Consider the following 10,644-nt stretch of genomic DNA (forward strand, 5'->3'; position numbering starts at 1 on the left):
GCTTACTTATGATTACAAGTCTATGTATAAAGTACTTTAGTATACTCACAGCAAAAACAGTTCACCGGAGGTAAAATAGACAAGCACAAGTTCCCATGGAGGCAATAATAATGTTATGCTTCCAGAGAATTTCAAACACATCAGAGCCAAGAGGGAAATGGTCAGGCAAAATATGGACAGGCTGAAATAATATTGGAAATGGTGAAGAATCTTAAAGACGTTTACAATATATCTGTCATAAAGAATCGTCTTTATAAACCCTCTACCAGCCTCTGGGAGGATAATAAGCACACCTCTCAAATGTCTCCTCATGGAAGAGCGAGAGGACAGATGGCTTACAAAGGAGCAGGAACAAACTTACGGGGGTGATGACTGTGTTTGCTATCTTACTGTGGTCATGGTTTCATTGCTGCCTACATATGTCAAATATCAACCAATTGTATTCTTTAATTTTTAAAGAATGTGTTGTTATTCTATACAAAGCATACGACACTGAAGCTATAGGAAAGATGTAATAGGCAACACTGAGAAGTTTTATTTTGCTGACAAACATATTGCAACCATGTTTTAATAGTAAGAATCTGTAAGCCAATGTAAAATAGAAAAATTAAGAAAATGCAAATTTATAGTAGATAAGAAATCAATGACTTCTATTGTACATTCACGAAGTAGCGGGATAAAATCCTTTGGAATATCTCCAAACTATGCCCAAAATTCATGGAAGAATAGAAGAAAGTAAAAACACAAAACGTACTAGAGATACAAATGAGATTGTTCTAGAGAAAGATGTTTACAGATACGGATATATCTGAGACGGGCAACTGCTATTATAATAATATGGGATTGTTTTTCCAAGAAGAGGAATTACATATTATGGTTCACTTTTTGATGTTTTCTTTCAATGTTCACTTTGATTCTGAATCACAGCTCAAAATGTCAGATTTCTGAGGTACGAAAAGATTTGCATAATCAGGTGATCTTGTATATTTTGATAATATCTGTGGGATTTTAAGTTACCGGAACACACATCACCAAATAGCCCGTGAAAGGAATTCATGTTTCTATTTCATGGTATTGTGCCAAAATCAATCAATAGCAACTCTGAAAAATGATCTCTAAAAGAATACAGGGGCACCTGGGTGGCTCAGTTGGTTAAGCAACTGACTTTGGCTCAGGCCATGATCTCACAGTCCATGAGTTCGAGCCCCACATCGAGCAGTGTGTTGACAGCTCAGAGCCTGGAGCCTGCTTCACACTGTGTGTCTCCTTCTCTCTCTGCCACTCCCCTGCTCATGCTCTGTCTCTTTCTCTCCAAAATAAATTAACATTAAAAAATTTGTTAAAAAGGTAAATAAAAGAATACAAAACTCCGGGATATGGTCACCAAAAAAACCAGAACACATATCGTTCTACAAAAACTGGACTTAGAAGCACTTTAGGAGCAAAACACTCACAATGCAATTCATACCAATTCACATGCCAAGCTTAATTTTGTGCAAATGAACATGTCTAGAAAGTAGCCTCTGAAATCTATAACATTTTTATCTTCAGCTCTCAGAGATGAGGTCACAAAAATGTGTAACAGTGGGAAATATACACTGTCTTTGTCTAGCCACTGTCTGAAAGAAAGCAGTAGCTGTCAGCACAATGGTTGGTCATGGGGCTCAAATGCACCAGACACAGACCATCTTGTCACGAAGGTAAAACATCTCCAGCTGTGGGCACTTTTGGTGCATCTGGCAGCTCTCTGGCTGCTGATATCGGTAGTTGACACTGTACTAGATTAGATCCAATGGGGCCAATAACACTAGGATCTCACAGTCAATGGCCATGAGTAGGTGGAGGTGGGAAATGCAAGACAAGTTAGTTGGTGGGAGAATTCAGAGATGAGGTAGGGAGAGAGGGCTGAACCAATCTGTGAGAGGCAGCCTAGGTACGGGAGGCAGGGGGGATTCTAATAAGGACGACCAAGAATTTTCCTCCTTCACAGTCTCAAAAGAAATAGAATTGATCCTATTTAGATTGGAGGCATTCGTGTGGAATGACTCTGCCTCAGTGCTAGGGTTATTCCTGACTACTGGGACTTTTCAGGTCCCGCTCTAAGGATCTGGTACATGCCAATCTAAAGAAGTCTACTTATCTCTATGGTGTCCCTGTCTGTCTGCCTCTCTCACTCTCCTAGGGGTACGAATTTTGATTAGTCACACTGGGAACCAGGTATTTCATTTTATTTGGACAATCCTAAGCACATTCAAAACCCTTCTTGTTTTGAGTATATCAACACTCTGCACATACTTAGCTAAAGAAAGGACAGCAATTTATTCACTTCCTGATCATGTTGCTCCAAGTGATTTTCCTATCATAAATGTCCAAGCAAGATGCAGTCACTTAGTTTCTGCTGGGCTTATGAGGCTCCCAACGACACAGTTGGACACAGAGTCCCTGGGGGAAGCTTCCAAGACCAGAGGCAAAGAGATGACTCAGAAGTTGCTAAAAGTCAACAAACCACAAAGTACAGAGCCCAAAGACATTTCAGTGTTTAACACTCTAGTACTAACACCAATCCAGTTATCACTGTTCCCAGGGCTACCAAACTTCACAAATATGAACAATGTGCTGATAGGAAAACGACCTACATATAAGATGGAGCCTAAGCTTACAAAGTTGAAGCAGGGTCTTAACAGGGCTTCCAGGAGCCAGTCCCATACCCATAGTTCCTATTAAAGAAGAGTCTTTGACATTTTAAAAAACAACTTTAATGAAATAATTCACACATCATAGAAACACCTATTTCAGTCAATCAGCTCAATCGCTTTTAGTATCTTCACAAATCCTTCCTTCTTGACACTATAAACCTACTGTGTTTGGGTTTACATCCTCTCAACACTTCTCTTTTTGGACCAAGCAGCACAGACAGGACCCACAACTTGATGTGGACAGCTGTGGCCACAACCACTTCAGGCTGGGGGAGAAACACGAGGAGAAGTCTTCAGTCTTCAGGAAGAAATGAAGTTCTTCTGAAGTTCCCATCAAAATCCCCATAGAAAATCTGTTGTTTCACCACAGTGTGAAAGAACCCAATAGGAAGGAAGAATCCACATTTTTACTCACATTTGTGTTTGGGTACCCGGGACACCAAAGCACAAGGAGCCAGAAAAACAGCCTCTGCACCTTCCTGTCCCGGTCCTTTACGGGGACTCTAGGGTTCCAGGCAGGAAGTGGACATGGGGGATGGGGTGTAGGTGGGCAAAGGAGAAGTGGGAAGGGGTAGGAAAGGGGGGAGAGTGGTAACTGGGGATGTGGGAGGAGCATAAAAATGGGGTGGGTTTAGGGACGGGGAGTGTCAGGAGAAGAAGGGGGTCAGAGACAGTACCAGGATCAGACCAACTACAAGAGGGGAGGGAGGAGGGTTCAGACAGGTTAGTAGGTTAGCAGGTCAGTAAATGACTAGGTGAGCAGGACACAAACAGCAGGCTAAGTGGACTCTCAGGAGCAGGTAGAGGAGAGGAAGATCCTTCTTCTTCCAAGCCCTCACCTGTCTGGGTGTTGCCTTAGCAACCCGGAACCTTTATACTCTTTGTCGACCAACCAGCTGCCCTCAGCCCTGGTAGAGCAATATAGACACCCCATGTGACCTCATTTTTAAAAAGCTGCTTTCCACCTGGTGCACCACCACGTGCCATCCCAACAACAGTTCCTCTCTGGAAACTTGGCCGACCTTCTGGCTTCCTGAAGGAAACCCAGCTCCCTGTCACCTCTTCTGAGTGCTCTCTCCTTCCTTTCTGAACTCCAATATCCCATGGGCAATAGCTGAACAACAAAGAAAGCAAAGGGGGACAGAACTGCATGAACAATCAAATACGCAAGCAGACAGGAAGGCTTAACCCTCTCTCAGTAAGTCAAAGCAGATAGAACATCCATAAGACAGCGACCAGGATAGCAAACCATCTGAATCCCACAGCTATATCTATACATGTGTCCACATGTACATAACACTGTAGAGGACACATTCACTTTAGGCACAGGGGATACAGTTACAAACATTCACCCTATTTATTATGGCCATCAGGGAAATTTCAAAGGAATGAAATGATTTGAGAGGAAGGAAATCACACAAAGCATGTTTTGGTAATAGAATGTGCTAGAAATCACTAATAAATAGGTAACTAGAAATTCCCATATGTTTAGCAATTGAGACGTTCCACTAGAAGTAGAATATGAGTCAAGAAATCCTAAAGAAACAGAGCTATATTTGACCTCAATTATAGGAGCATAATAAAATTGTAATCCAAACTGTCTCCTGGCCTGGAATATCCTGGAATATTGGTGGGAGAAGATTGTCTGGTCCCCAAATTATCTCTAATTCACCTAGATATTTTAACACCACAAACAGTGGTAGATCTGTCACTTATCTGTGTGACCCTCCTACCTATTGGCATGGGTTGTACATTATGAACTTATGGGGGGGGGGTCGTCAGAGAAGAAATCCAGCTGACTTAATAGGGATCTCCTGCGATCTCCAGGAATGACAGAATTTTAAGAGAAATAGTTCATCCGTGTCTCTCCTGGGGGACCCGGGACAACACCCAGATTGTTGGCAGGCCAGGTGTGCTGGGCGGGGAGGGCCAAGCAGGTGGGCAGGGTCCAGGGACCCAGGGGCCTAGACAAACCTACTGTGATCATCTCTCCTGGGCTCTGTCCTGAGCTGAGCTTCCTAGTTTCTCTACATGATCGACTCAATGATTACCCATCTGAAAATCATTGTTCTAAATCCCTTCACTTTTATTTTTATGTAAATTAGTTGTAACAGGAACCACTCTGACACTGCTAAAATAGCAAAGCAAGGTCTCCAAGCTAAGTGTAAAGAAACAATGAAAACCAAAACCAAAACCAAAACAAAACAGGGGTGAAAAACCAATAGTGTTACATTCCCTCTAGATCCTGCTACCTGCCTAAAGAGCGTCAGTTTTGGGCTGTCCTGGTTATACAAGGAGATGCCAGTTACAGAGGGGGTGGAGTCCGACTGGCCCAAAAGTGAATGGGAGAGAGGCCCTGACTATAAGGGGGCCTAGGGAATTCCATGAAGGGTGGCCGGGGTCACCCTGATTATAACTGGAGCAGGGACCAGGGAAAGAAGAGGCATTGAACAGAGTTTTGGCGGCCTTGAACAAGTGAAATCATTCATGGAGGTGTCCCCAAAGCCAATGTCAACCTCCCATCTGGGGAGCCTTTTGTGGCCCCTGGGGTCAGGGCAGGAGACTAGAGTTTGAGATCCAGTATGCTGCTTACCAGCTGTGTGAGCCTGGGCTGGATTGGGAGTGTCCATGTCTGTGTACAGAACTGTGATGAGGACAAGAGGAAGCCACGTGCTGAGCACTAGTTGATATCAGCGTCATCACCTCCCTGGGGCATGTGTCTTCCCAGTCTGGTGCCTTAAAAGTTGCACAGCTGTTAATGGCAACAAAGGTGAAAACCACAGTTCCCTCCAGTTTCAGGCTTGTGCCAAGCCTTTGCCTTTGCAGACATCACCGCTCAGGACCCAGCGGCAGTACCATCTCTAACCCTTTGCACAGATGGGGAACCAGGCTCAGAGCGCTCAAGGGGAAGGCTGGACCCAGGCTGAGAAAAGGCTCACTGCTGACTTGTGTCTGGGAGGGGATGTTGGGAGAGTAGGAAGCTGAGGCCTGGAGACTCCAGAGGGAGCAGGGGCCACAAAGATGCTTGGACCCATAGCCCAGCTTTGCTCCAGGTCAGCCTGTACAGAAGCTGAGGCCAAACCAGAGGGCAAGGTCACAGCCCGGCTCCTACACCTCAGGCTGACGGTCATTCATCTCTGTGGTGATGATAATGCTATCATATACTAGTCCTGATGATGCCATTAGTGCTATTATTGCTGTGGGAGAGGGCACAGCCCTCTTTGACACACCCAAGGATTCTGTAGAGGCTCACCTGTCTCCCTCACTTGACCTGGCCCCATGCAACACCCCCACTCTAAGTGTACCCTGTCTCTACCCTGTGCCCCTGTCCCTGTGGCCACCCTACCCTGGCCACTCTCTGGAATCCAGGCCTTGGCACCACCCTCCATAAAGCACTGACATGGGGCAGATGCCCAGCCCAGAGTTGGAACCAGGAAAACACCCCCTTCCATAACAACTTAGATGGGACAGGTCATGCCAGGGTCTGTGCACCTCTTCTTCTTGTAATGGCCTATACTGGAGTGCCAGAACTGTCCTGGGGAGAGAGAGAGAGAGAGAGAGAGAGAGAGAGAGAGAGAGAGAGAGAGATCTACATTACGCACCTGTGAGTCTGAGTTCTGTGTCTGTGGGTATATTGACTATGGACATGAATTTCCTGTTATTTGCTTGTTTTCATGTTTTCTGACGAGGTTTTTGGTGACAGTGGGGTTCGTAGTATCTGGAGCTGATGACCAAGAAAGAATTCTTGAAGTCATCTTTGGTGCAAAAAGGTGATTTCATTAAAGCTCTGGGACAGGACTCTTGGCCAAAGAGCTGGCCAGGCACCATGAGGAGAGACTAGTTATATATGGAGCTGGGGCGAGGTCAAGTCCAGGGAAGTTTCCAACAAGACTTTCATATGCTGAAGAAGACTCCCAGGATACTGGAGGCCTATCTATTGTCCAACTAGGGTTGTTTGCCCTCTACCAAAGCATTAGCATCAAGGCAAAGGGAGTTCCTGGAGAAATGTTTCAGTCTGCAGGCCTCAAGTATCTGTCAATGGGCTGCAGGGTATAAGGAAATTTCATTCTCTCTGCAATTTCCTTCTGCCTTTGTTTCCTACATCACTATAGAGGGATGATGTTTGGGTTCTAGGAAACCAAGTCCATAGATTTCTGGAGGTTAGTCTACTAATAAGATTGCCTTTTTCTCGTGATTTACTAAGATATTTGTAAATAGTTGGAGACAGGCCCTGCAGGACTATGATCTCCATCAGTTAACTGTTTGTTTTTCCCTTTTCCTTTGTCTTGGGCAGCCAGGAGTGCCCAGGGGATAGCACACATATCCCACCTGGGCGTGGAGGCAGGGGTTTAAGGCCTGGCAGCTTGCCTTATGCTCCCTTATCATTTTTCTCTGTTGTTTGTCTGTATGCATGTGTATCTGTGTCTGTGTCTCTGAATGAGCATATATCCACTGTGCAAATCTCTGTCTCTGTGACTGTACTATCTGTATCTTTTGGGTACATGTGTCCCTGTGGGAGTATCTGTGTGTATCTGTGTTATGTGTCTGTGTGGGTATTGGTTGCATGTGTGAATTTGCTCTCACTTTGGGTGTTTCTGATCCACAACTGTGTGTGTGTGTGTGTGTGTGTGTGCGTGTGTTTTCTGTGTGTCCAGTGTGTGTAGGGTGTGTTTCATGGGAGGGTTGCACATGTCCCTGAATGTGTGAATCCCTGAGTATGTGTATCTGTGTGTGTGTGTGTGTGTGTGTGTGAGAGAGAGAGAGAGAGAGAGAGAGAGAGAGAGAGAGTTCCTCTCAGGGTGTCTATGTCTGCAGTGTGGGTCTGTGTGTGAATCTGTCCACGAGCCCCATACCTGAGTCCCCAGAGGAGGCTGTGTGAGGTTCCATGCCTGTGTGTCTCTGTGCTTATGGTGTCTGTTTCTTTCTCTGTGCATGTGTCCTTCTGTGCACCTCAGAAATGAGAAGCTGCAGAGGGGACCCTTCAAGAGTGACTCCTGGGGTGGATGAGCAAGAGACAATATGTGCTTCCCCCACCTCAGGCTCAGCTCCCTCTACCCATTTTGCTCTCATCCTCCCATATCCCCTCTCGTGATTTCATCTCAGTCCCCAAGGATGGACGGAGTGAAGGGTCAGCTCAAGATCACAGGCCAGCAGCTGGGAGAGCTGCAGATGGCAGGAGGAAGTTGGAATGTGTACGGGGGGGAGGCTCTGGGCCCCTGGCAAGGCTGAGGGATTCCTGGGCCCTGAGAGGGGTGCATGAGTGGGGCCCCTATGAAGGGCTGAGGAATGGAGCTCCTAGGCATTATGGAAGGAATGCAGGACTTGGAACCCCTGGAAAGAGCTGGAGGAGTCCTGCAGGACTCATGAGTCCCCAAAAGGCAGAACCCTTGCCCACCTGTGCTGGTGCAGGCTGGGGCCTGGAAGCAGTAGCAGCATCCAGGGGAAGAAGAGGCAGCAGATCCATGGGATAGTGGATGGAGCAGTGAGCCATGATCTTGCAAATAAGTGGAATCACCAATCTGGGCTTCCTTCGGTTCTTTCCAGCTTCCCCATCCACCTCAATAGCTCTAGCCCTGGCTTTATCCTCCATCAGGGCATGGGCAAGCCAGACAGAGATGGACACCTGGGCCACAGGAGTGTCCCCCCTGACCTCTTTGTCCTAGTTTTTGTACGGGCATAAGGAGTCACCCAGGGACCTTGGAACCAGGAAGGAGAATCTGGCCCCAGAGTCTTCTCCAATGGGGTTAGGAAGAATTATGGAGAGACAGCATTTAGTGCCAGTTCATTCACAGAATAAAAGCAAAACACAAGGTCACCTTGACTGCCGATGTCAGTGTTTTCTTACTCAGGCCACATTTGAGCACTTACCCAGGGACTTGGAGGACTTACATGCAAAAGAACTTAAAATTCAAAACTCTCAATAAATTTGGTATAAAAGGAATTTACTTCAACATAATAAAGGTCATTTATGACAAGCCCACAGCGAATATCACATTCAGTAGTCAAAGCTGAAAGCTTTTGCTATAAGATCAGGAGCAAGACAAGGGTGTCCACTCTCACCACTTTTATTCAACATAATATTAGAAGTCCTACCACAGCAATCAGGCAAGAAAAAGAAATAAAAAGCTTCCAAATCAGGAAGGAAGAAGTAAAATCACCCATTTGCAAATAACATGATCTTATTATATAAAGAAATCACAAAGGTTCCACCAGGAAAGAAAGAAAGAAAGAAAGAAAGAAAGAAAGAAAGAAAGAAAGAAAGAAAGAAAGAAAGAAAGAAAGAAAGAAAGAAAAAAGAAAGGAAGGAAGGAAGAAGAAAGAAAGAAAGAAAGAAAGAAAGAAAGAAAGAAAGAAAGAAAGATAAAAGGAAGGAAGGAAGGAAGGAAGGAAGGAAGGAAGGAAGGAAAAAGGAAGGAAGGAAGGAAGAAGAAAGAAAGAAAGATAGGAAGGAAGGAAGGAAGGAAGGAAGGAAGATAAAAGGAAGGAAGGAAGAAAGAAACATAGTACATGCTCTTACTACATTTTAAGGGCTCACTGCATTTTAAGGGCAAATCCTGGCAATATGCCATTCCATCCAATCCAAGGCTCTACAGTAGTTGCACTTAATCTGCTGTAGGTACTGCAGAGTCAGTGCTAGGGCTTATACCCAGGCTAGGGATAAGCCTCCTGATTGCCAGCGGGTGTCAGTGCATTATGGCTTTGAAGGAGAGGGACACCAGCAGCTTGAGGAACTTAACCTGGTTGCACATGCCATACATGTTGGCAGGGGGAAGGAGCACTGTCAGGCATGAGGAGATAGACTGGGGCAGGATATGCCAGGCCAGGACCCTCATGTTCTCCCCTCTTTCGCTGGGGTATGCTCCATTACAAGTATAGTGAATTTCCACAGGTCTCACTTTCAGCAGAACAACAGAACAACAGGATCCCAGTAGAGATTGAGTAGATCCCCCTCACCCAGGGGTACAAAGTAACTCACCTATCCTATGGGACACCCCATGGCAAATTCCAGTAGATGACACATTTTGGTGTTCTCAGCAGCATAGCACATTAATCCACAGTGAGAGTGGGGGCCATAACTATCTCCCTAGACTTCTATACCTTTATAGCATTGGGTGGCTCAGCAGGGGTCCCCAGTCTGGCATATGGAGCCACGGACCATAATGTTTGATCATTCAAATGCATTAAAGCCTGTAACAGCACATTAGTACACCGGGCCAAGGTGGTTTCCCCCATTAATAATTTAATCTGCTGCTTTAATATTCCATTTTCCCTTTCTACCAACCAGTGCTTTATGAGTCAGGACTTGGAAAACAGTGAGGATCACATCAGGCTCTTGCAGGTGAGCCCAAATGTCCTGATACCATATCGTGATACCACAGAGCTTAGTTATAATAATCTGCCCTTTGGCTTCCCAGTGTCTAAATTCTAGGTTAATCTCTTTAGAACAGACTTCCTGTCAGTGCAAAGGGTTAATTACTAGAGCTCATCAGTGATCACCAGTGAAACCCTTCTGAGTTCAGCCCGTGGACTGCTTAGCTTGCTCCTGTTTCCATCTAGATGGTGTCAGTATTGGGTTCAATAGCAACTTGAGTTCCTTTGTGTGGGTTTCCCCAACTATACCTGTCTGTATATTAGGCATAAGAGGAAATTTCCCCCCATTTCCTCTATAGGCCACAGGGGCCACAACACGAATAAGAGTGGGGGCATTTGAAGGATCTACATATTCTATAGGATCCAGTAGCACCCACACTTCTGGAGACAGTGGGCTGTACACGGAAACTTATAAAACTTTGATGAAAAATTAATGAAGACAGAAATAAATGAAAAGATACCCTATGTTCATGAATCAGAAGAATTAATACCATTGAAATGTCCACAGTACCTAAAGCCATCTATAGGTCGATGCAATCTCTATTCAAGGTTCCAACGGCATTTTCACATAAGTAGA

Source organism: Felis catus, chromosome A3, assembly GCF_018350175.1.
Source record: "Felis catus isolate Fca126 chromosome A3, F.catus_Fca126_mat1.0, whole genome shotgun sequence".
In the NCBI taxonomy this organism is placed as follows: Eukaryota; Metazoa; Chordata; class Mammalia; order Carnivora; family Felidae; genus Felis; species Felis catus.